The sequence below is a fragment of the Lichenostomus cassidix genome, chromosome 6, assembly GCF_008360975.1.
Source record: "Lichenostomus cassidix isolate B80296 chromosome 6, HeHo_3.0, whole genome shotgun sequence".
Lineage (NCBI taxonomy): Eukaryota > Metazoa > Chordata > Aves > Passeriformes > Meliphagidae > Lichenostomus > Lichenostomus cassidix.
This window is the reverse complement of record NC_139487.1, coordinates 21291346-21317973: the sequence shown is the minus strand read 5'-3', so window position 1 is coordinate 21317973 and position 26628 is coordinate 21291346. Positions and strand designations below refer to the sequence as shown.

The 26628-nt window shown below is 39.1% G+C and overlaps 1 long non-coding RNA gene across 1 annotated transcript in view; it reads right to left on the bottom strand.

Annotated features, from left to right (window-relative positions):
- LOC146435464 (uncharacterized) overlaps positions 1 to 26628 on the bottom strand; it is a 111925-nt gene that overhangs the window by 78339 nt on the left and 6958 nt on the right. Inside the window, exons 2-6 of the long non-coding RNA XR_014853240.1 lie at positions 16990 to 17050; positions 16404 to 16666; positions 15797 to 15891; positions 2475 to 2618; positions 1032 to 1118 (exon numbers count right to left, since the gene is read on the bottom strand). This is a non-coding gene — a long non-coding RNA (uncharacterized LOC146435464). Of the gene's footprint in view, positions 1119 to 2474; positions 2619 to 15796; positions 15892 to 16403; positions 16667 to 16989; positions 17051 to 26628 lie in introns of the transcript that reaches the window.

The window sequence follows — 26628 nt, the reverse complement described above, 5'->3', positions numbered from 1 at the left end:
ATCATAATGAGATATAGCCTAGAAACACAATTAGGTAAGAATTATGTATGGCCGCACTTACTTTTGTGGTGTTAGCAGGTACAGAATCACTATGATTCTTGATAGGAATAACCTCAAACATTTTGAGCAAAACAAAACAGCGATTATGAAATAACTCCCTACTTACTAAAAAGAAAACCTTGCATATTCAGGAAGCTTTCTTAAACAGCAAGAACACACTTGGTCTTTACTTACCACCTTTATTCTGCTGGTGTTCTGAAAACAGGAAAGGCACAGAGGTGACAGGACTCTCTCTGAGTTGCAGTAGAGAAGCCCAGGGATGGCAATCCTCTTGGATTAAGAAGGAGAACCATGAATAACAGGTAACTTATATGAGTGAGACACAAAATATTTAATTTGAGAAAAAGCCTTCCATTATTCCCTTAAAAACTCAGTAGTAAAAAATCAGCATAGAATAAACCCATTAATTAGCTTGTTCTAGCCAGCTGCTGTGAGAATTGCTTATTGAATTCTCAGGAGAGCTCACAAAGACCTTGGTTACTTCCCACTAAAGGGTGCATTGGTATGTTTCAGCAGTCATACTGCCACCAAGCTACTCTTGTTTTGTGCTATCTACAATGATTTTTCATAAAATTTTAAACTGATATAAAAATAGGCTTTTATTTTTTCAGCATACTTATATACATATCCAAGATGTAGACCATAATCAATTACAGCCTTCTGTCCTAAAAGAACACTCCACAAAAAAGCCAAAAGCGTTCATCAGCACAAGAGATAGGCTCTCTTGTAAGCTCTTCAAGACTTCTTTATGAAGCAAAGAACAAATTTTCAAAAGAGCTAAGAAGCACAGAAAACCTTGGTATCTTTTGTTCTATGCCCATCATGCATTTTTGCTTGCTCTGTCATAAAATGGAATGACATATATATGATATTAGAGAGATGACCATAATACAAAAAAATGTACAGAGCAGCATACATAAGAAGAGATTGGATAAAACATTCCTTCCCAACCGTTCCTCACAGGCACATGCCAAAGGTTGATAATGAGCCCAACATTTACCAAATGAGATCTGATTGATGTCTTCCCTGTTGGAGCTGGTGAAATTTTTACAGATTGTCTGTTACAGAAGGAAGAGAAGCAATACATTAACTGTTGAGTATAGAAATGTATGTTAGAAAACAAAACCTCTATCATAAGAAGTAATACCGCCATGTCCTGTATCTCACACTTCAGAGCTCTTTTGCGTGTTTCCCTTATCACATGTATTGATTGGTGCTTTGTACTGCCCATTCTTTAGCCATTTCTCCTTAAAAAAAAATTAAAGGATGACAAAATACACATCATGCCTATTCCCTCCTGCCAATTTTATACATAGACATTTTAGTAAAAAAAAAATAAAATTGAATTCTCTGAGTGATTTTTTACACAATGCTGATTAAGAATGTATTGGGGTTGCATGGCAAGGTTTCGGCAGTGGGGGAGGCTACAGGGGTGGCTCCTGTGAGAAACTGCCAGAAGCTTCCCCTGTGTCTGACACAGCCAATGCCAGCTGGCTCCAGCACAGACCCTCTGCTGCCCGTTAGCAGCAATGCCAGTGGCCTCTGGGATAGCATAGTTGAGAAGGGGGAAAAAAACTCCATGCAACAGCAGCTGGGAGTGGAGGCAGCCAGGGTCACCCCTCCCCAGACAAAGTCCCCAGGAGCTGTCTGGAGTTCTCTTGCAGTCCAAGCTGTTTGACATGGAGGCTTATAAGAACAGTTTGCCACAAAGAATATGCAGAGAATATCCCATGGTAGTTAACTCACACTCAAGAACAATTTTGAAAATCCACAGTTTAATTGCCACAAATAGAGTTTTCTCGAATCTTTTCTCTTTTTTCTGCTTCGTGTGAAAGGGAACAGTAAAATTATCTTAAGCAGATTTCTTCTTAGGCTATGGTTAGGTGCTTGGAGAACAGTTGAATCTTATGTAAGGTCCATGCAGCAAGAACAAGAGTTTTGAGATAGAGCTTGATCAAAGACTTTGGACTGTTATCTTTCTCAGGCTCCTCTGACAGCCAGTTTTCAAATTAAACTCCTCCTTAGAAATACTTCTTCAGCTTAGTTTTTCAGAAAATCCCTGTATATGGCAGATCCAAAGCACACAATTGCCAAGAATAGTCTTTTAGTTTCCATCTGCAGCAGTGCCGTTCCGGTATACTGGGAATATAAAACACACTAGTGTTTATAGGAAAGACTTTAATTGTTTCAGTAGAGTGGGTCTTTTTATCTTCCACATTTCTAAACACATTAAGCATGTCTACATGTTTCTTTTTTTGCTTCTTGCTCGCTGAAGGAATCATCTAACAATCTGGAGCCTAAACAGAAAGATTAGAGATGCAGCTACATTAAGGGTGTGATTTCATGGTCAGCTTCACCTAGCTGAACTCTGAAATCCTACTGCAAGGGACAAATCTTCCTTTCCTCCAGCTCACCTGTCTGTCCTCCATGCTCTGTGTCAGCACATGTAGTTGCATCCTCAGCAGTCAGCCAGATCCGGTCCCCAGTGCAGCTGCACAGCTGGATGAGTGCTGCTGCTGACATAACACAAGGACAGGGGACAGGCACCCTTTCATCACCTTTTTGGAGTTTAGAAATAAATTAGCCATGGCTAATGCAAAACTACACCCAAGTATCACCCATTTTTTTGGTGAAGAAAGGAAACAACAGATTCCCATCTCATTCACTGCACACCAGCAAATCAAAGTACTGATAAATAGTAAGGAATGTATGTTTCAAGAGATTGGACAATAAATATAAATTAAACCAAATTAAACCAATTTGTAAGAGAAGTTTTATGGACAGGGAACTGTGAGGCTTGAACATTCATTTTTGTAACTTTAATCTTCATCTCAGAGAATACTACTTGCAAAACTATACTGAATATTGGTGTCATGCAAATTAGCATTACATGAAAAGCTGGCTTAGGAGGCAGATCTCAACCAAATGGTGGAATGCCAAAAGGCAAAACACTAGTGGCTTCAGCAGAATTTGGAGGAAGCTTTCAACATTTTTTATCCATTCCTCCACTGTCTGCTAAACACACAAAAAGACAGAAAAAATTCAAGAGCTGTAAAAAGACAAGTCTAGAGAACTACTGAATGAGTAGTGCAAAGTCAACTTTTTTTTTAGAAAAGAGATATTCTTACTGTTGAGAAAAAAAGAGTAATTTCATATCAAAAGAACTAAATAATAGGGGAAGAAAGGGGCAGTTTCCTCTAGAGAAGTTAGCACTAGCCATTATCAGTGCCAAGATCCCAGATTAGATAGACCACCACTCTGATGACTTCTACCCAACTCACTGCCCTTCACCTCAGCACCAGTGGCAGAGTGCCTCAAGCCATGACTCTGCAAGACAGCAGGATGCAGACACCAGGGCTCTGCTCTGCAGTAGGATATACAACAGCAATTCCCACGGCCATCACAGGGAGCTGCGTGGATACCTATTGCCAGGAAGGGTGGGGTGAGATCACTTGGAATGCAACTACTGAAAGTTCAAGTCAACAGGTTTGGAAACTTGGCAAAGGCAACACATCCAAATAACTCAAGGTTTGCAGGGCACCTCTGTGACTGGTGTAAATCAGACGAGTACTACTGAGTTCAAGGGAACCTGCCAATGCACGACAGATGAGCACCCACTCCTTCGCAATGCTCCTCTGAATCCTGCTATCTGAACTGCTTGGATCCCATCCAGTTTTCTAGTGTTTCCTCCACACCAAGAGGAGAACCATGCAAAACGTTCTGCCATTCTCATCGCAGTGAAAAGTGAAATCACAGTTGATCCTGAAAGCTGATCCTCCATTTTTTACATCAGCAAAGATACAGAGGAGATGTAAGAAAGAATAAGGAACTTCCTCTCCTTCTTTCAAATCCCCACCCTGTGTTTTCCTGCTGCTGACAGAAATGAAAGTCAGGCCTGGATGAATCCAGCAGAGATACCCAGAGGCACCAGAGCAGTACTGGGCCCCTCCCAGCGCCACACCGCAGCTCAAAGCCTTGAAAGGCTGCAGATCTCCCACCGTGCTGCCGTTCAGCTCCCACCCGAAGAGCCACATACCTTGCAGCAGTGTACTCTCTTTGCAGCATTGTCTCCTTTATGACAGTAAGTCCTATCTTACTGCCTTCTGCCAGCATAGTCACATGCTGCTCTCATGGTGCACAAACACTGAGCAGCATCTCTGCTCCTCCTGCTCATTTTACCTCCAGCTGTAGGTCAGTGCCAGCCAAAGCTCTTTATTTGCTGAGCTTTGCCCACTACTGCCCCAGCTCCCTTTCAAGATTCTTGCTTTGACAATTGCCTTTCTACACAACAAGGCTGTCATAAGGATTTTTGAAACAATGGAGCCTGTAGTAAACAAGAGCCTTGATAATAGCAGAGAGATCAGATGTCATGTCTTGAGATGCAGTGTCACTCCAGGCATGCTGCACACACACAGGTCAACTGCCCAAAGTATGAACTGCTGTGCCCTGGGCTGGAGCTTGCAAAATTGCTTTCCTTCATGTGCACAGTAGCTTTTTCCTTGGCAGCCATTGCCACCAGTGCCAAAAAGGCATCCATCTGATGTGGAATAATAGAGGAAGCTTTTCTGTAAGCTTTTCATATGAAGCATAAGACTTCACTGGGCATTTAGAGAGGACATCTGGCATCTCCTTCACTGGCTGATAGGATCTGGAGATGACTCCAAATTCACACTGCAACAGACCGCTTAGTCTTGGACCTTGCAGTCCTCAGGCTTACTGACCAAAATAAGTATGAAATGAAGGCATAAAATACAAATGAAACATATAAGTCAAAAGCACATCAAAACCTTTTGAAAAGTTAAAAGGATTTCATACAAGTTGAAGTCCATTTCTTAAAACAGTAAGAACTTGGCTACTTGGACTGTTGATTTAGCCAATATTTTGACTACAGCAAAAGATGGCTCCTAGTTGCAAGACCTGGCTCTACTAATACCAGCTTCCAAACCAACTGAAATTGTCAAGCATCTGGTTCAGCCTGTTACAGAAAGGCAGAGCCTGAACTCTGGGTAGAGATTTAAATTTTACTGTATTTCAGGGCTGATGGTGAGAGGGTTCAAATATCAAGTTCCTCTGGTATATCTTCAGTAAAATAAACAGTTCTCTAACCCCATCATTTTCCCAAGATGCTGCTGTGGTGTGGACTGAAGGGCTGGGAGGAGAAATGAGTGGAGGAGGAGAAAGAAGTTCCTCATTCCTCCCCATTGCCCTTCCTGTTTTCATGTCTGTTTATTCAGAGGATTGTCTTTCCACAAGCAAACAACTAGAGACAAGCTCACTCCAAATGTATGTTCTCTCATGTTTCAAGCACTTGCTCTCTGTTCTCGCTGAACGTTTAGTTACAGCATGAAAAATGGATATGTGGAATGAAGACATTTCCCCTTTGACTAGCACATTTGCCGAAGGTATGTCAAGGATCTGAGGCAAGGGGTATGGGCAAGCTTTCAAGAAAGTTCCCCCCCGCCTTCTCCTTTGCTTGCTTATTGGAAGAGCAATAAATATCAAGCAGACAGACCCTTCTCACAGTTACAAAGCCTACCTGTAACTGAGCTGGATAATTAGCAGCCTTGAAGATGATATATGACTTTCATTACCCTTTGGGACTGGAGACTAAATGAGGACAGAGCTAATTGCCGTGCAAAGCAGTTTGGCATGAATGAGAAAAATGCAGGCGCTGTCTCCTGCCAAAAAAGGGCCCTATTGCTGCTCTGATCTCATGGCTGGTTTTTGCCGCAGGAGTTCACTTGGTGTCCATAAATCATGGTCTGCTTACAGCTGAAACTGCACTGAGTCATCAACATGCAATAAGCTGAGTGACAGATTCCAGCCTGACTACATTAGAACTTCAGACTTAGTCCTCCCCCCCACAGTACCCGTACTTAACAGAAAATTAAACCCAGACTACACAGACATGAAGGCTGTGAGAAACACAAGGCTTGTTTACTTGACAATAGTTTTTCAAGACTGATGTTTCCAGGAAATAACTTCATGCATTTTGAAAGGGAGAGGGCCACAAGTACTGAAATTATAAAATGACCCACTGCTATAGCACTTGATTTGTCCTTCCTCATGTAATAGCTGATTAAAATGTATTGCCCTCCTTTAATGACCTAAAGTGGCACTTTGTCATCTTAGTTCTTATGGAGATAGATTTAGTCAGCTGAGAAAATATTTTGCTGCTCTTTAAAATCAGGCCAGAAGGACCTGAAATTTGATTGCAAACCTGCTTCCAAAGTGACCTGGGGCATATTAACATCCATATTGTACCCTTAAGAAGTGTGGGCTTCTGGGGAATCTACACCATCAGTGAAAAGGAGAGTCCTTGAAGATACTCTTTTCCTCTCCCCATTCTGTTTTACAGAAGATCTTTTGCTTTTCCCTAAAGGTACCTTAGGTCTATTTTTTTTTAATGGAAGAGATTGTGCTGAATTTGCAATATGGTATCCTGTCAGATCCTAATCAATTAGCCCACATCAGCTCAGTATAAGGCAGATACCAATTTAACTCACAGAGCTAAGCCTTCTGATTTTCTCTAAGGGCAGTCACATAATTCATTCTTTGTAGTGCCAAATTATATTTGACATTTAATTTAAAACTCAAGGTACCATAATGCAAAATCTCACTAAAAATAATGGTGATAAAGCAGAGGAACATTTCATTTGACAGTGAGGATTTTTTCAGCTTATTTATGCACCCAAACTTTCCCCCTCACTCACCCTTCAAAGCCCCAAACTCAGGAGGCAATCACTTTCAGGTGATTTTAGCCTCCACAAGTGCTTGCATACAGTAAAGGGATTCTTAAAGGTGAAGCAAACAAGGTGGTTGCTGATCACCTTTTGGTGGGTAAGCTCTGCCCTCCTCTCCCTGATGACACAATCTCAACTTTTCATACTACTGTAGATAGTAGAAAAATATTAGAGTGGCTCGGTTAACTGGAATAGCTGTGTGTGCACTGGGGGAGGGGGAGCCTGAAAAGCTTGAGTTTTCTATGTTTAGAAGACCCAACAAGAGAGAGGGGAAAAAAAGTGTTTAATGGCTTCATTCACCATTCTCTGCCACGCAGTAACTCCATTCACAGCAACCTGGCACAATGGAAGCCTGGTGGTTCATGAAGCATGTCTAGACTCTGACAATGCTGGTTCATGCACAAAGGGATTAATAAAAACCCCAAGTTCTCCTCCTTTCTTGAAATGCACAACACACTGTGAATCCATAGGGAGTCCTAGCCATGGGCTCACTTGGCACTTCCAGTAACAGTCAAACTCTAATGAAAGCACAACTTGGAAAAATCACACAGCTGTCTCTGTCAAGGTGAGGGGCTTGTAGGGACTGACTCTCTCTGTTGGCAGTGTAGAAAATACTAAGCAGCCAGAGATTTGCCTGGCTAATCCAGAGCAGCTCTATGAGAAGAGAAAGTAATGGATAACAGCAGACCCTGCACTGTTGAGACAATACCATATAGCAATAAGCAAAGGATACTTGTAGCACAATCCTCCTGAGAGTGACTCAAGTTTTGTCCTGTCAAGAAACAGCTACTACTTTGCAATAAAAAGAAGCAAATGTCTAATGTTCTCATCCTTTATGTGCCAGATTAGCTCTTGGGGGAAAAAAAATCATCACTGGTTGCAACATGCTTCTCAACATAAGATGGATGACTCAAATTGTGGGATATTAGGTCTTTCTGTGGATTTCAATCCCTGATTAAGATGAAAACAGTTCAGGGCTAAACTCTGGTATTTTTAGAGTGAGTGTAGGCCTCAGGTAAAGCATTCCTGCTCTGTTTCACATTTGCATGTAGGTGCATGCATATGCTACTGGGAGTCAAGCTCAAAACATTGTCCATGTGAATAGATCAATTTCTTTTAGTACTTGCTCTGTGCTCCACGTTTATGTTATACACACAGTATTATCTGGGGTATAAAATGCGGACAGGAAATAAAGTTGCTATGTACCTGAGTGAGAAAGTGCATTATCAGCATACTTGGAAATGAAAGAAACTCTATTTGATGTTGATATAGAGTGGCTGTGTGACAGGTTTAAATTAGTGAAACAATTGTGAGGGCATAACACCGCTGTAGGATTTCCCTATATTCCATCAAATTTCATTGTGAAATAAAAAACACAAATCCAAAAACTTCTGGAAAAGCAATTCTTCAGCATTATATAACACAGAGAGATCTTTTCTATGGTGTGTATCCTGTAAGTCAGCTCTTCCAGACTTCCTGAGCTGAGACTGTATCAAGACATAATTTTCAATAGCAAGACTTTTGTATTTTAATTGTAAGGACAGGAGCGCCTTTCACAAGTCTAGAAAACTGCTTTCTTAATCTAATTATACTTTGGCTTTTATAACACACTGTGGAGTTCCACAGCTTAATATTTTTATGTGGAAAAACACTTCCATTGGTTTAATCACTATTAAAATTTTTCAGAAATAGAGATTAAGCATTCCCTATTACTTTTTCATAAAATTTTAAGATTATATAATGAGGAATTATGCAGACTGCACACCTCTATTTCTATGCTCATTTTACTTAGCCTCTTCTCATCTGGAAATCTTTCCAGAAATTGGTTCACTGCTTTTACCTCTTCTAAATCCTGTATGTAGGGTATTTTGAGTTGAGGATAAAGATGGTAACCTGTTACAGATTCATATCATCCACTTCATACTCAGTACTGTCCCAGAAATTTTTGCAATTGGGAATCTATGTAGGTACACCTATAACTCCTCCCCAATTTAATAGCAGGATTTTGACACACAAAAATACAAGTGCACAAAATCTTTAGAATATTTAAACCAACAAAAGATTTTGCACCAAATTCTGGAGAAAATTCAGCTTGACAAATATTTTTTCAAATTAGTTTGAATGTTTTCAGAAAGGAAATTATGCAGGAATGGATGCAACTGTATTACTGTAAAGAAGCTGGATTAGCTAAATGGCCATTTCAGTAGCCCATTAATATCACTAAATTTTTACTATTGCAGAGACAGAAACTTTAAAAATAAGGCATAATTTAAAATGCTAGTAAAAGGTATACAATCAGTAAATATCTAGATTGGAAAACTGACATTTCCAGTACCACAAAGAACCATTAAATGGAAGTGAAGGGATAAGGGCATTGACTGAGATTTCAGACCCTCAGATACATAAATTGGTTCCAAGTGCTGACAACTTCAGCACTTTCACTGAAGAAAAAACCAAATTATCCTTTTTATCCTTTCGGAAGGTTTTATTAATAATCTTTTTTCATATGTAGGACTTACCATACTGCTTTGCAAGGAGTCTATGAAATATGGGGAACTGACTTGCATCCAGTAAGGAAGCTGATTTTTAATTACATTGTACAAAAATATTCGAGATAAAATCCCCTTATAAATACTAACATAAAGCTAAATCACAGTGTAGGAAGCCATAAGGATTGGAATGCAGAGAGAGAGAGACTGAAAGAGAGGACACAAATGACCTCATCATACTTAGTCTATTTTCTGGAGAAAATTCTACTTCAATTTACGGTGATGTAAAGAAGGCTCAGAAAACAGCTTGATTACTCCTCATTTAAAATACTCCCAGACAAATGGACTATAGGTCTTTTTAATACCTTCTGATATGGGATTTTATAATTAATTACAGCACAAACACCTTTGTCATCATTCTTAATCATGGATATTTTTGCAAAGATTTGAACAAGCTCTATTCTGTTCCAATTTAGATTCCTTTAAATTCTTCCAAGCTGCATTGTGGAACGACTCTCCACATAATTTAAACTTGTGTTAGACCACAGTTCTGGTTCCTTATGATATCTGTATTGAGGAGCATTTTTCCAAAGCACAAACAGCAGTCGCTTCAAACGATTTGAATTTCCTGGCCACTGTCTGGCCATCCAATCTGAGAAGCTGTAGTATCCTACATTTCATTGTCATGGACCAAAATATTTCTGAAATTCCAAGTTAATTAGCATGGCAACATTCCAACTACTGTAAGAGGCTAAACCCTGGTTTTCCAGTGGGATAAGCAGGGGTTGCTGCTGCTCCATATGCAATAAAAATAAATTCCCTAGACAAAACCAGTAAAGTCTAGATTGCCAATCAACAAAAAATGAAAAATAAAGGATTTCCTTTTCTCACATTATAGTTTAAGAAACAAACGCTGAGAGAGAACAAATGTTTTGCCCAAGATTGCCACGACTAGGTGAAACAAGCACAAAAATTGTATCCAGATTTCTTCAGACTCATTATTGATCCCGTATCCCATGATCATTTTGCTCAGTAAATGAATGGTAATCACAGCCTGAGCAGAAGCCTACTGAATTCAACAGCAAGAGCTCTTGCTATTTCCAAAGGGGATTTTGATCAGAGTCCATTGGGTTACTCAATGAATATAGGCAAAAGAAGCCTGCAGCTAGAATAAAGCTGAGGACATGCCACAGCTGACTAGATTTCTTCTTTTTTAAGGCATCTCTAATTCATTGGCCATGAATAATATAATATTCACAGAGTCCCATCTGGTGTTCAGTTTTGTGTATAAGTGCTTTGCATCATTGGTCTGATAATTCCAACTAAAACCGGTAAAGTGATATACAGGTCCTTGAAAACAGTAGTGGGATAAAAATAAATAAATTGAATAAAGGAGAAAAAAAATAAGCTTGCTTTAGACTGTAAAGAATAAAATTGATGCCTTTTAACCTTACACATAAGTTCCACACCATTGCTTTTTAAAATCAGCTGAAAATCATTTAAAATCAAATTGATTTTGGCTTTTACATTCAGATGCACTTCAGCTTCTCACTTACTGGCCTATGCAAGTATTGTCTTCAGCCAACCTGTGTTTAGAATGGGTTGAAAATCAGTTTGTATGTTCACATGCTTATTGGAATTTTCTCATTTCCATTTCATTCAGAGCCAATTGTGATCAGATTAGCTTGCTGGGGAATATGTCAAGAGGCTGATTTAATGGGTGTTTTAGCAAAGAAATGGTTCCTAATATAGTGAAACATTTTTTTTTTCCTATAATGCATTGTCTATTGCCCATTTTCTGTCAATAAATGGGAAGATGGATAATCAGAACTGGTCACATTTATTCTGAAGAGCTCTCTTCTCCATTGTGTGTAGACCCATAATCAATCATGAAAGAACTGCAAAATCACATGAAAATATTTCCTAGTCTACATCTGCTCCTTTCTACTACCAAAATCTGGAGTATCTGCAGCTTTCCATGTATGGAGTGGTAGAGTAGGTTTCTGAAATGGACGCTCTCCTGTTCACCTGCTGCCATCCAACTGTGGATCATTTGGATTGGATAACTGCTATCTGAACTGACATTTAGTCATCCAGTCTGAGAGCAAGTATGCTGAAATGATGCAACATAACACACTATCAAGGCTGTAATAGGACATAGAACACCTGCCATTGACTTGGATAGAAAGGATAAAATGCTCTGAATTGCTTTGTTTTCAACATTCTCTTCCCCATACTCCTCACATGTCCATTTTTACTTAATTTGTCACTGATGCTTTAAGGACAGAGAAATGGCATGGTTGGAGAAGAAGAAAATGTGAAGCAGATGCCCAAGTTCTATTACTGATTGTGTTGGTGACTGGATAAGCTGTTTATAGCATTGTATCAAGTTCATTGATTTAGATGGCTTAGTTTTAGGTTTCCAAACTGAGAAGATGCACACTGCCTGCCTTCCACTGTGAGTCAGTACTTCAACACTCATCATCTTCAAAAAAAGAGTTAGAATGATTTAAGGTGGTAAATATGCCTCAAGCTCTGCATCTAAAAACTCAACACTTACAATTAAATTATGTCAGGAAAATACTGACTGTAAGTTCACAGTAATTCAATTTACTTGCCTCTAAATGAGAAATTAAAAATGCATCACAAAGAGAGATACTGTGGGTTCAATCAATGGTTTAAAGGCCTCTGCAAATCTCAAATAAGAAGAGAAAAATCCATGTGCAAATATTACATTGAAAAGATGATGAATGGGAATGGAGTGGGAGGTTATATAACCTGATAATATCAAGGATCTGAAAGAGCTTAAACTATTTAACTATTCAGCAGTGAAAAGAAGTCAAGAAGGATCATTGCAGACAAGAATGGGAAAGACAATATAGAAGCTGACTTGCACAGGCTGACATTCCGCTTCAAAGAATATTAGTGCTAGAGAGTGGTTACAAAACTATAAGTCTTTAAAAACAAGTCTGATTTAATAAATATTTACTAAATTGTATAAGAATTTCCTGGCATCAAGCTATAAATATTAAATTGTAATGTAAATGTTAAAAGAATGATGTTTTTTCAAATAATCAATTTAAGATTATAAGAATTTTTGGATTAAACATTTAAAAAAAAAAAAAATCCCTGTAAGTCAAACAAAAGTAGTGATGGTTAAATTCCAAAAGAACAAACCACTCAGAGTTCCTTTCATGTGCCAAAAACTATTATTTATATTGTTTATGCACTTTCATCATGACAGCCCTAACACTGAGCAGAGAAGATAGAGTCTAACAGTTACCACATTAGAGAAAAAAAAGCTCTCAAAAGGTAAATAAAATGAAGTGAGGCTATATTTTTGGATCTTAGGAGATGTAATTCCATTCTTATATTCTGCTTATATCGATTATTTTATATTGTTTAATGAATTTGTGTACTGTCTTTACAAAATAAAGGTTGGCTCAATGACTAGAGCCTGCACTTAAAGGAACCACCCTATTAAAACTGGGTTTGTTTGTGCCTGGAGAATCAGAACAATTCCAGACAGTTTGTTTCATATTTTACTTGAAAGCTGCTGTTCCATTAGTATGACATTGTTTCTGAGACAAAGCTTAACCATAGTGTCTTTCCCCTTTAAAAGGTAATGACACCATCTAAGCAAAAATAACAGTGGGGGGAAAAAAGGCCCCCATTATAGCAAACTGTGGTATTAATGAAATTCTGTTTGTATTAAAATTTTCTTTCAACCCCAGTCTTCCTGTTCAGGGGGATAGTGTCAACCTGTCAAACTTTTAATCAAGAGCAGTTCATTGATGCTTCCATTATGTCAAAAAGCCTTACCTAGGTGACTTCAAGGGGAGACAGCAGGTCTGACTTCTCAACATCCAAGGCTATGAATTTTTCATTTCTCACCCCCCAACTTTTAATTTCTGGTATATGTATGTGGATGGAAACAATGTCTTTTTTATTGTATCAAATCTGTAAATAGTCTATACTTCAATCAAGTTTTAAAGTAAAGAGAATAAAGAAAGGTAAATACATGAAAGGATAATTTCTTAATTTTTAGGTTAGTAAAGTGGCTAGTTACAGGACTGAAATCTGTGCATTCAGGAGGTCTTTTAAATGACAGCTACTTCAGCCAAAAATTCACAACACAGCATCATGATTCACAATCTAGAATCTCCCTAGAAATTACTTCACTGAAGTATTGCATTTGCAGACATGCTGATAATAATGATATCAGTCAGCCTACTAAAGAATTCTGACTTTATTTCATAGAAGTCAAATTTGGGGCCAGATCCTGACCTTCTGCAATAACTGCTAACTATCAGCAAGACTGGAATGTACAAAAACTCAGTTTAACGAAGTACCTGTAGCTCATGCTTTGTTGGCAGAAGCCTTGATTTGGAAAACAAAAATAAAAACCCTCACATGCCAGCTTCACAATGCCTTCCTCTGCAGCTCATCACTTACTAACCTGCTACAAATGAAGTTATAAGGGAACTGTGACTAGGAAAGGTTCTCTCTCCCTGATTCTGGAGAACCAAAATGATTGCTTAAGCGTGTTAGAAGGTAACTGAGAACAGCCTTAAGGCACTTCTGACTTTCTTCTCAGTATCAGCATGGTACGCTGTTGACCCCGTGTGATAGGCAGAAAGATTTTCATACTGTGTTCTACACACAGAAGACAAGTCCCAAGGAAATGTACAGTCCTCCTAGGATCTCAATTTAGTCCTGCCAAAGTTTGACTGAATTTCTATAATAGAGCTACTGATGCAACAGTTTCTACCATACGAACAAAGCCATCTTTTTGCACTCACAGTAATATCCCTTGTTTATCAATCAGATGTACAGTGAGATGAGTTTTGACTGAAAATACTTTGTTGCTTCATGATCAGGAAGTGAAATCAGGGAGAATTATGATAACCTGAAGGTATGGTTAAAGGAGCTTCCAGATCATGGGTTTTTAAATAAGTTTGCAAAGGCATATTAATGGAGAGTGTACTACATAATCCATCTAAATTATTTACTCTTCGCTTTTCTGCCAAAAGAAAGATTCCCATCCAAACAGTTTGGTGGTTTTTGTTGTGTTTTTTTTAAACATATAATGTATAATTAGAAGATGACTATGAGTCATTTTTAAGGCCAAACAACAAGACCAGAACTTTCATAATGTGAAATGACCAGCTAATTACAAGACTGATTTAAATTATGTTCCTAGGTATTACTTGTTCCTTCCAAAATGGGCTGGATATCTGTACTATTAATTCAGCCCCAAAGACCAATTTCATTCTTGCAAACATATTGCACATTTAAAATGTAGCAAGGTTTAAATCATCCAAGCTTATTGTTTTAACTTCCAGCATCTCATTATTCTGCTTAATGGTTTGCACATTGTTTTACACAAGTACAATAAAATTTTATTGCATGATGTTAAAAAAGCAAACCAAAAAACCCAAACCCATGTCCCATTTGCTTCCAAAAGAGATGTGAAGTGATGGGACAGGAGACCTAAAATACAGTGATGTTTTGCCTACAGACAAGAAAAGCTGAAGGTTGTTCAACATATGCTTAATTGGGAAGATATATACGCAGAGTATTAGGAACGTATATACATCTGAATTCATCCGCCCCTCAAGATTGGATTGGCAGAAATATAAAGAAACTGAGCCAGCCCAATCTTTGTTTCATTGCAGTCAATTGTAACACTGACAGCTTTGGCTGGGCCAAGAGAAGGCACTAATTTAGGCCCTGTGGCTTCTGCACTGGAGCAGGTTTTGTAGGTGGGGATCACAGCTTTGAGACACCCATCTTTGGGGGGTAAAGTACTAAATGTTCTGGGTGGTCCCTCAAAACATAGAGGAACTGAAGGTAGAGCCTGCAGTCTCAGACACAGCTTCCTTCTTCCCCTGGGGAATCTCAGGTGGCAGCACCTGGGGGTCAAGAACTACATCAGAGTGGCTTATTTCATGATCTCTATGACTACAGGTGCCACTGTTAGAGGGATGGAAACAAAAGGTCCCACAGTGAGTAGAAAGCATTCTGATGGATTGCCCCTGCAAAGTGCAGATATTTGCCTTTACCATTAGGAAATCTGTGAGGAATTAAAAAATATATTTCAAATTGTTCTTTTGTGTGCAACACACTAATTGCTTTTTCACAAAACTATTTTTACCAAATATTTCCACAAAGCATATCCAGTGCAGCACTGTACCTGCAAAGCTGTTTAAGGATCAGTGCTTCCAAGTGCCCTCAATTGCTCCTATTCTACTTGCCTTGACCTGTTGCATCATGTTATGAGATATCAAACTGCCATCATGTTCCGTTTTAGAACTGATTACACTTCATTGGTGGGCAAAGTTGCTGCTTGCTGAGAGTTTCTGAGGTTTGATTAATTAGTGCTTATGATGTGCTTTGAAATTCTTGCATGAATGATGTTACAGAAACACTGAATATTGCTGCTGTTATACAGGCAGGTACATGATTAAAGATTTCATGTTGCAAGGTGTGGCTGGGCCTTACCTTCTCTTTGGGAAAATATTCTGGTTTCCTCTGAATTCCCTCTGGCAAGCTCGTACAGTCTTCCAACCAAACCAAACCAAAACACTTCAATCGTTCTAGGGTAGGGAACAATAATAAAAAAAAGATTAGATGAAGGGTATTTCTGAGAACTCATTGCCTGTCTAGGATATTGCACCTCTAGGTGGTCTGATAAACTTCAAGGGCACCTTGGTGATTAAGTTTATTCTCAGACTAACTGCATGTTCTTCAACTTTTTTTTTTTTTAATCAACTAGAGCTCTTTTAATTGCTTTCTCCTCTAGGTATTTTACATAGACACCTGACTGCCTGTTAAAGCATCTTCCTTAAGCATCCTTATCTCTGATATCCTCGGCTTGGCTGAAGAGACCTACCTATCCCCCTCCCTGATCTCTCCTGCCCAAAGGGAGCTGTTACACGTTGTATCCCTTTCCATAATTTCTGCCTCTGAACCCGACAGCTCCCATCTGCTCTGGGAAATGCAGCTCCCCACAGGTGATTCATTCTTGGCCAAGGCAGGAAGCTGTAGGGCTCAGCCCACAGCCAGCCTTGAAAGACCCAGGCTGAAGATAATTATTGCATAGACTTACCCGTTTAAAGATTTGTCCAACTTGCTTACTGCTGCCATGCTTGGCTGTGGCCATGACCACACTGTTGTGGCCCTTTAGGAACGTGCTGCTTCACAGAGTGAAGGCCAGGATTCCTGTCTGACACACAGGTGCCCAGTGCCATTTGAGAAGACCGCAAGGCATCCAGGACATCTGCACAGGAATAGCAGAGATGACGCAGGACCTAAAGTAGACTGACACTCCACCAGGGTAGCAAATGGATGCCAGGCAGACGTCTGCAATAACTAAAACAACACCAAATGCCAATGATGAAGCCACCAACTTCTCTCTGTACTGTCCAACTTCTCTGCTTTCTACTATTACTGAGGGCACTCAAAAGGATTGGTCATATTGATCCTCTGCGTTGATCCCATACTTCACACACTTTTTGTCTTGCTTACATTAGCCTAACAGACTACAATCACCAGTGCTATCTTTGATTCAAGTCACAGCACGGTATCTTAGTTTCATTTTTCCTGCTTGCTCTACTCATTTCACATCCTGCACCCAATAACTTTTTTTTTGCTGTTACTTTTCATAATAACTTAATAGCTAATTTTGCACATACCTTTCTGAATACAGTAACCTCTGGAGTTTCTGTGCTTTGTGCTTTCTTAGTTTCTGATGAACTGTAAAGAAAAAATATTGATTGTTTTTGCCTCAGGCTTTAGTAGACAAACTTACCTAGACTGTAAGGCCAGAGTCTGCATCTCTATTTAAACCATGGGAACATTTAGCATTTAAGAGGTTCAAAATAACCAGGCCAAACACCGTTATTATTTGTCTAACACTGTCATCAGTTTCCTGGCTGCTGCCAAGGCTGATGCCATAGTTGTATCCTGTTGCATATTTTCAGAAACATAAATCTTATGAAGAAGTATTTAAAGGTACCAAATTTTTCAAATGCTTAAATGAAGAGTATCAGGAACCTCTCCCACAGTTCCAGCTAGTGAGTTATAGCATGTTTAAAAATCTGTACCTCCAGTTTTCTGATCGTTGTTCTTGTCTGTGCATCTTTCAAAAACTGGGTTATTAATCTACTGTGCCATAAAATTTCTTTCATTAGAAATTAACAAGTCTGTTCTGACCTTTTCCTAGGTCTGGGCTGGAATTCCATGAGGCGTTTCTTGTCAATCACTATATTCTTTGCACAGCTTGCACTGTTCCATGTGTGCTTTCAACTGGGTATTCATGCCTGGCCTGTAGATACATTTCCTGGCTCATCTCAGGCATGTCTCTATCCCCAGGTGTGAAATATGTATCCACTGCATGATGTCAGCTCTTAAATCTCCTGGGATTACTGTTCAGCTCCATTTAAAACAAAATCCATGCGGTTCTTCATTCACTTCCTGGGGGTGGGCACAAAAGTCTGTGGCACTTACTGCTTTCTCTTGGCTGGCCATGGATTCCACATTACTTTCTTGCCTGTCACACACCACGTTATCTTGTAAGACTGCCTTGAATGAAAGCGTTTGAAGAAGCAGAGTCAGTAATAGATTTTCACCTCATGGTTACCCTTTGCTGGAAGTACCAGAACTCCATCAGTAAACACTGCAGTCTGCATCTTTATACTCAGAGCCGTTTCTGCTCCTCTTTCTCAGGCACCCCCACATTGGTGCTTCAGGTATATGTAACACTTTGGGGACTTGTGCTCCACTTTCAAGTTTCTTCTCTCAAAGCCTTTTCTTTCTAATACATGAGTATTCTCACAAGCATCCACACAGAAGACTTTCAGCAGTCAAGAGAAGTCCAATGTGATAGATCCATAGTTGAGCTCACTCACAGTTTGCCTTCATTCAGCCTAATGTTTTATCTCCAACACTCACTGAGAAAAGTTATCACAGGTAAATATCATGCTTTTTTTTTGCCTATTATTTTACATTTCTTTCCTGGAATAAAGATGCTCTAAACTGCAACACTAGCAACTAGAGGCACAGTACCCAGTTAATATCAAATCTCTTTGAATTGGAGCTGGCACTAATAATCATATGCGCTCATCAATACCTGCTAGCAGGTGTGGCAAAGGTTGTCAGGCAGCTGAATAGCTCTTCCTCTTCAGCATACAACAGTTATTGACTCCCTGATTTCCTTCTTAATTCTTTAATCACCTACCCCATCATGACAGGATATATCCACACAGAAAATAATCCATGTAAAAAGGACACAGATGGGAGTGGACAGAATGGAGGAGTACACCTGGCCCAAGCCAGGTAATTACTCCTACTTTGCCAATTAAAATCCTATTGCCATTTTTGCTGGTTTAACAGTAAGCATCTATTTTACATTCAGCTCTTTGTTTCAGAGCAGATGTGTTCGTTCTTACTTTTCAAACTATGTCACCTTTCCCTCAACGTGGGCTTAGGTTAATAAACTGTACATCAAGCACTGCTTAAAAGCTGGCTTCGCAGGATGATAACTGATGAGGGAATTGCTTTTAATTACTGCACAAGTGAGTAGATAAAAATCACAGTCCTAATAATCAACTCCAGAAACTGACAGCAGCGAAGTCTCACATTTCAAATGTGGATTATTTTTTCTTTCAGCATTCAGCTACAGAAGGCAAATGTTAGTGGTTGGATCATCTTCTGTAAGCAAGCCAAAGTTATGTGTAACACTTTTGGATGCTAATAGGACACAGTTCTGGCAGAACAGAAATAAGAGTAACATTAAAGATTAGAGCAAGCTTGGAAAGGAAGAAAAGTGCTTTCCTCTATTCAGACTTTCAGAAGAACTATAATCTCACCTACCTCTGCTGCTAGAACTTCAAAAGTCCAAGGATAGAAAAAGAAAACAACTTGCTTGCACAGCAATCAAGAATCGGAGAGAGCATGAGGCTTCCCAGATTGCCTTCAAAACCAGCGGCATTTGGCCCATTACCATCCACACCAGGCTAATGTATTTTTAATAGTTCACCTCCTAAAGAGATACTGCAGGCCATGAGATGCAAATTAGGCAGCCAAAACTGAGCGAGTTTGTGCTATGAGAAATTTCAGGGGAGAATTAAATAAATGAAAGTAGGATTACAAACTGGGTTTGGTGCTCTGGTGAGAGGAGAAAAATGTGCTCACAAAGCCCAATAAAACTTTCTTTTTCTGCTTTATTAGGTGTTTGCAAAAATGTCACAGTTGCAAAGTACGACATGTTCTTTTCTGAAGACGCATCTACATCACGGAGGCTCTGATAAATCAGCTGCTTTCTTTTTCAGCCAACTACACAGTGTATGGGTAGCTGAGGTTACTATTATGGCTTTGTTAAAACATTAGATGTTGCCTGAAAGCTGCCATGTGAACTCCATTTTGAATGTATTTCAATGCAGGTTTTTACAATAGGAAAAATAAACACTTAGCAGCTCAGGAAACCAGGATCTAAAATACTGGAGACATGGATTTGTTTATTTGTTGCTTTCCTGCTATAGATCAGCCTGTCAGGATACCTCTTTCATGTAAATATTTAAGATCTACAAATATTTAAGATCTACAACAAACTACAAATGATCGACAACAAAAAAATCTGATTAAAAAAAAATTAAAAGAGAAAGGAAAAGAAGGACACAGTTTATTTTTAAAAAACCCAAACATGGGAATGGCTCCCTTTGGATCTATCAAGTGTATTCTTTGAGGAAAAGGAAAAATATTCTGATTGTATAGGTGTTGCATCTTGCGAGTGGCCCTCAGTTCCTTGAAAACACATGTTCTATAGATTTTAAGTTACTATATTCCTTTCTGACTTTTTTTTTGTTGTTTTGTTTTAATGGGGCAATAATGTTAGCTCTCAAAAGTCCACATGAGAAACTGAAAATCCAGGATTTGAGAACTAGAGAAGTTCAGAATAGTAGTCATCTGGAAGTCTCCTCTTTTCATGTCGGTAAAGTATAATGTTACTTCACGCCATTTGGCTGCAAATGTAAATTACACCTTTTTTCAGTTGTTAGGACAGGATAAAAAACCACATAATTCTAATGAGTCATAAATGTTTCACCATTTTTTTCTTCATTTAATTCATATGGTGCCAACACCTGTGAAAACAATCAGCATCATAGCTGTGTGCTCTACTTAAAGTTGCTTTAGGGTATGCTTGAGTAAAAGCTTTTATATCTCATTTCTCTACATTATTAACAACATGATGGCCTGAATCATTCTATAATTTAAGTATGCTCATTTCATTCTCAGCCATTTTATTAGGACTAGAAAAGGTGCTCAAAGACTATGACAGTCTTACAACAGACACACACACATACCCATTCCTGATTCTTACTGTAACAAAATATCTATAACAAGATCTTCACATTATTTTTAATGTGCTTTGGCACTTTTGCACCTTGAATTATGAATCTAAACTGTTAGTACAAGAGCCATACTACAAAGCTTTCTCCCAAAAGGCTTTGCAGCCATTGCTCTAAGGTGAGTTCATTTCATGAGAGCGACATCTGCACTGGTTGGAATTTTAAGCTATTGCCAAAGGAGAGCGCATCTTGTTTAGCAATGGGAAAGAGCAGTGGTTGGAAGCATAGCTCTGAAGTCACTAGATGGTGCCAGAGAGGAATGTGCAATGGTAACTACAGCCCTGCTTCAGTTACCACTGGGCGATGGGGTGTGTGAGCTAATCAACAGCAGAAGGACATAAGCGAAAGAGCAGGATTTTCAAAAATACTTGGGGGAAATTAAAAAACACACTTCAGTGTCTGAAGAAATAACATAGTGGCTGGAGGATATAGAGAAGATCCTAAAACCTACTGTCTTTCAGTGGACATCAGGCCTTTGACCACCTTGGGAACCCTTGATAACTCCATCTAACATCTACATAGCCCTAAATGACTTCAAACTGAACTGTCTACAAACTTTTACCTACAGTTTTATAACATAAGTGAAGGGAGTACTGAGCTCTCCCTATATTTTAATGGGATTGTGGCTCAAACTTTCTCTGTAAAATTCCCCATCTAAACCCAAGCAACATAATATAAATGAGCGAGCACAGGGCGTTAAGCTGGAAGGTGTAAAGACCATGATATTTCCCAAAGAGATCCTTTCCCAAAATGTACATTCCAGTATTAAACAGCATATTACAAGTAACCATCCAGGGCCAATTTACAATGAGAAGGCAGGAGAGAGCTGATAAATTCTTCAAGCAAAATATTTGCAGTTGTGATTGATTGCAATAACTCCCTTGTAATCCAGAAGTGGGGAGATTCTCCGAGTAGCTTAAAGTAGCTAGCTCAAATCCCGAGAGCAGTGCAGGCTTCAGCAGGGTCTTGGGTAAGGACTCAGACTGGCACAGCTCAGCAACTTAAGTCAACCCAAGGTAGGAAATTTAAAGGTTCTGAACTGCAGCCTTCTTTCCACACTGAAGCACAGTATCACCTGCATCCATGAGGACGTGAGGGCTGAGCTGACCACACCCTTCCATGCCTACAGAATTTCAAAACTGACTTTGAGGTGGTTAAAACTAAGGGGTCTGCTAGTCATTTCAAATAAATTCATTATAAAGTTATTCCAGTAACCTGCACATTTTTACATAGCACTTGGTTTCTTCATGGATAAAAATCTATGCTTGTGATTACTCACCAGTACCCTTAGTGGCAGTTTGCACAAAAGATACCAATAAGCACGAGTCAGAGGATAATCTTTCTTTTTTCTTTGCTTCTCTTAAGGCTTCTTCTTAAGAGGTCTTCCACACAGACATGGGACTTCGGGAAAGTGGGAGGAAACATGACAACCAATCCTACTCACACAACATTTATTTGCATATCTATTAATTTAGGACAGCATGCACCAGACCCAGTGTCATTCAGTGCCAGATGGGTACACACAGCAGCATGACTAGATGAGCCCATATCTCAGCCAAACCTTTCTCTACATATTTCAATGCTCTCCATTTACTGGAACCCAAAAAATCAACTGCTTCTTCCAATTTCAGCTTTTTTCTAAACTTTCTTCGTCTTGATCTACTAGATTTCACTTTGAAAGCCTAAATGAAAATCCCTGTGGTTTAGACAGAAACTATCTTCACCTTTATAGGAAAGAGGTTGCCCTTGCAGAATTCATTCAAAAGGCCTCGCAGTATAGCAGGACTGTGCTTGCTTTACATTGTTCAATTCTCAGTAGTTTATTCAGCTGAAGGTCTGTTTTATTTGACTTGCTGCTAGGATGTTTAGAAAATATGAAAGAAATACATTTTAAAATTTCTCTGGAATAATCTCCATGTTCTTGAAGACATTCAGACTTCCTGGTCAATATGGTACCCATGAGATGCAGCATTTTCCATGGTGCCATACATGCATTTTTAACTTTGAAACAGAACAAGAAGGAAATATTTATACTGGCTGTACCTTAATTAAATTAAATTAATTAATTAAGCTAGGAGGTCCTGAAGCAAAGAACAGAAGAGAATGAGCTTTACTTTTCTTTCTCAATGAAAGTGATCTGTTATTGAAATGCTCAACTGAAAATCACATCTTTTACTTATGGGAATAGTCATTTACCTGACTGTAAGCTGCAAATCTTTCATAGTTTTACTTCTTCCACTGTGAAGGCAGCTTCTGTGCTAGGAATTTTAGGAGGACAGTCTTGAAATGTTATTAATAAGAACTTAGTGTATACTTCATATTTGATGTAGGTGCACTCTGCCTCCTAATGGAAGTCGCATGTGTTTTTCCCCCAAGTATGCACTGGTAAGTAATGACCCATCACCAGGCAGTGACTGATGACAATTGATGATATGGCCATCTACAGCAGCAAGAAATTAGAGTAATATCTCAAGAGCATAATCAGAGAGCAATTTTCCAGGGTCATTACTAGCAAAGAAGCTTGCTGAAGAAGAAAACGGTCTCAGTCTTCACTCTGGATTTTCTTTTCTCCTCTGGATTTCATTTTATACACGAGGTTTACATTTGGTCTTAGAAAATTTTCTGAGGCAGACTGAAATGTTAAGGGGATTAAGGAATGGGAGACAGTCTTTCACCTCCAAGTCTTCAGTTCAAATCCAGCTTAGGTTAGTAATGAACAAGAAGTATTTACCATTGCTGTTCACTGTCTGTGCAAAATGGATTGGTGGTTCTGGCTCAGTTCCTAGCAATAAATGTGCATGCCACAACTGGCAACGCCGTTGCCATTCTCAGCAGACAGCGCCAAGAATTCAATGAAGCATAGGAAGCAAAGTTACCTCTCCCCCACTACAGGCCAGGGTGGAGGCACATTGGCAGGAGAAGCCTCCTCTGCTTCTGCCTGAGCAGGGCTATGCCACAGTCAAGCACAAAGACACCAATTTTAGTGTACTGACAAATTAGCACCTTTTTCAGGAACTGAATTTTCTTAAAATAATTTTAAAAAATCAGGTGTGGAGCAGATTAGTGACTCAGACTAGGCCATGTTGATCCTTATGCTAAAGTGTAGATTAACCTGCCATTATAAAGAGATTGAAACTTGATGTAAATGCAATGGATTCCCACTGTACAAGGCTTCTTTGTCTTGCCAGGGACAATGCCCTAGAGCAGAAAAAAAAAAAAAATCCGGACCTTTTTTCCCCCAGAAGTCACATGAAAGATTTTTTCTCAATCTAGGAGACTTTGACTCATTAGCACCAGCAGCCACTAGACCAGGAAGTTTGTTTTTCCTTAAACCATAAACTTAGAGTAATTCCACTGAAATAAATTGAGTCAACCACCCACACAGAGCAGCATAAAGGGAAGTAGAGCACACTCCAAGCTTTATCTGGCCAATATTGGAAAGAAAAAGTGACTGGCACAAACTAAAAAAATGCCACCACACATCTGCACTGAGGGCATCAGCACCATCACTTAACATCCTTGCACCTGAGCACAGCAAGAAAATAATCCAGCCTAGGCTTTAAGCCTTGGAGTGATTTTACCATTGAACAGTGCTGATTGAAAAATGCATGAATTTTATTCTAAAAATAGCAAGATGGGTCAAGAGAATAATGATCTCGGTCTACACAGCTAGATGAATTTATGGTGATGCCCTTTTATATATTTCATAGGATATTCACTATGGACCCTACATTTTCCATGGCTTTGAACACTTTATTTATCCATATTTTATTACCAGTGTAAACCTAATTATCACAGCATCTTCATGCTGAAAGTGATTGATAGATTTTGCTACTTGTTTGTCAAGATGCTCATGTTCACTGTATTCAGCTATCACACCAACCCAGAGACTGATGACTGTTCTGGCCTATTAATAAAAGTCTATTACAGTGCATTGATGCTACTTCTCTCAAACAATATTAATGCAAGCTCTGCGGCAAGAAGCACATTTTTAACTTGTTACAATACAATGAGGCCTGTTGCATTACAATTACTCTTTTATATTTTACTCAGACTGCCCATTCTTAGAGATAAAGAACAATCAGGAAGTCTTCTCACTTTGTATTTTCCCATTGTTTTAAGAATGTGTTATTCACCAGCCCATTATTATAAAAGCAATTAAGTGAGTTCTCAGTACCTGTACTTGCAACTGCTGAAATTGAGACAATATCAAGTGCAGAAAATTTTATGAAACACTGAGTAGCTACCTTTCAAAAATAAAAGAATCACAAGTTGACTACTCAGACACTGAAGGACTGAAGACCAATCACTGATTGTGAAGATCTTATGCTAAAGCTCAGCTGGCAACAGGCAAAAAATGAAATGTATTTCCACAAATAACATAAGATAGAAAAGCAAAATAATAAAAAAGCCCACCAACCTTGAACGTGTTCAAAGTGGTAAATGCAATATGCTGTCAATTGCTTTTTCTTGTTATCAAGCAGGACATTCTATTTTTCTCTAAATGCTCCTCTAGGATGAACTTTTTCCCTTCTGTTACTTGAGTTTTGGTTCAATTCTATGATGCTCAAACTGAAATGTCTTGATCCTGCTTGAGAAGCTAAATAGTGAACAGTTAAGATACTTCCAGTACTTCTAGATATGTGACCAAAACTCAATCTGCAAGTGAGGAAAATGGCAAATGGATAAAAGACACTGATCTCGAATACCTTAACTTTTTTTTTAAGTAGAACTTGAATAAGCCTCTTGTTCCAGAGCTTCCATAGTCATTTAATAGTATTTTAAATAGAAAAATCAATAAAACTGACACTGTCCAACAAAATGCTTACAAAGTGTTTAGCTTTAAGCATGGCAGCAATAATACCTGTTAGTTTTCTTTGATGAAGATACTTATTTTGCAGCAAGCAGTTCAGCATGATGCTTAACTGTTTCACTGTGAGTGAATAGCCTTACAAAACCCTACAATGTTTTAATATGAAGTAACATAAATTCTTTTGTCTGTAAAATATGTGTAACTTTCCAGAAAATCTAGGCTCAGCAACCACAATCTCAACTACCTGCCTATATACTCAGCCTGCACAAACTGCTGGCGCTCCACAGACTTCAAGTAACCCATTGAAGATACAGCCTCAGGACCCCAAATGGTGCTGGTAGACCTAACTGCTCTCTAAGGCTGGAGACTTGGAGCTCACTCAGAGAGGTTGTGCTGGATTTAGTGATAATGGCTTAAGAGGTTACCTCTCCCAGCTGTCTGCAGCAGTCCCCCACCAGAAGCTGAAACAAAGCCATCAAAAAGCGATATGGTCCAGCCCTCATCTGTAGAGCTCTGAGCCAGCACATTAATTTTAACTGCCAACGGTCTGCAAACTGTAACAGTTGATAAACTGGCACTTGCTTACATCTGCTGCCTCCACTAGTCAGGTGGAAGACTGTGGCAAAGTGGCAGGGTAGACATTAAGGGCGGTAACCCCTTCCTCCACCCCAACAAAATTAATAGCGCTTGTTTGCCAGAGCCCTAATCTGCTCGGAGTGGAACAGTATGTTGAAAGAAGCTACTCCATTTAACTTCGTTTGGGGGGAATGAAGAGCAAGGATTTTCTACATTTCATGAGGCAGTGAATGGCATAGAATTAGTGTATATACAGTACCCCTTGTAATTTTAATTCACGTTGCCCCCTCTCAGTGAATAAATCTTGTTAAACCTTATCCTCTCTGAGACCATCTGGATGAAAACTATTCAGGAAACGTCACCATTGGTACAAGAACTTAAATCTCACCATAAATCTCAGTATGTCAAAGCCAAGCATGCATGCCTTAAAGAAACTCTGCAGCTGTGACTTGCTCAGAGTTGCAGACATGTGTGTGCAAATGGTGCCTCCCAAGAAACACACTGCTACATTTCAGTAACTCTTAAAAGCAAGTAAA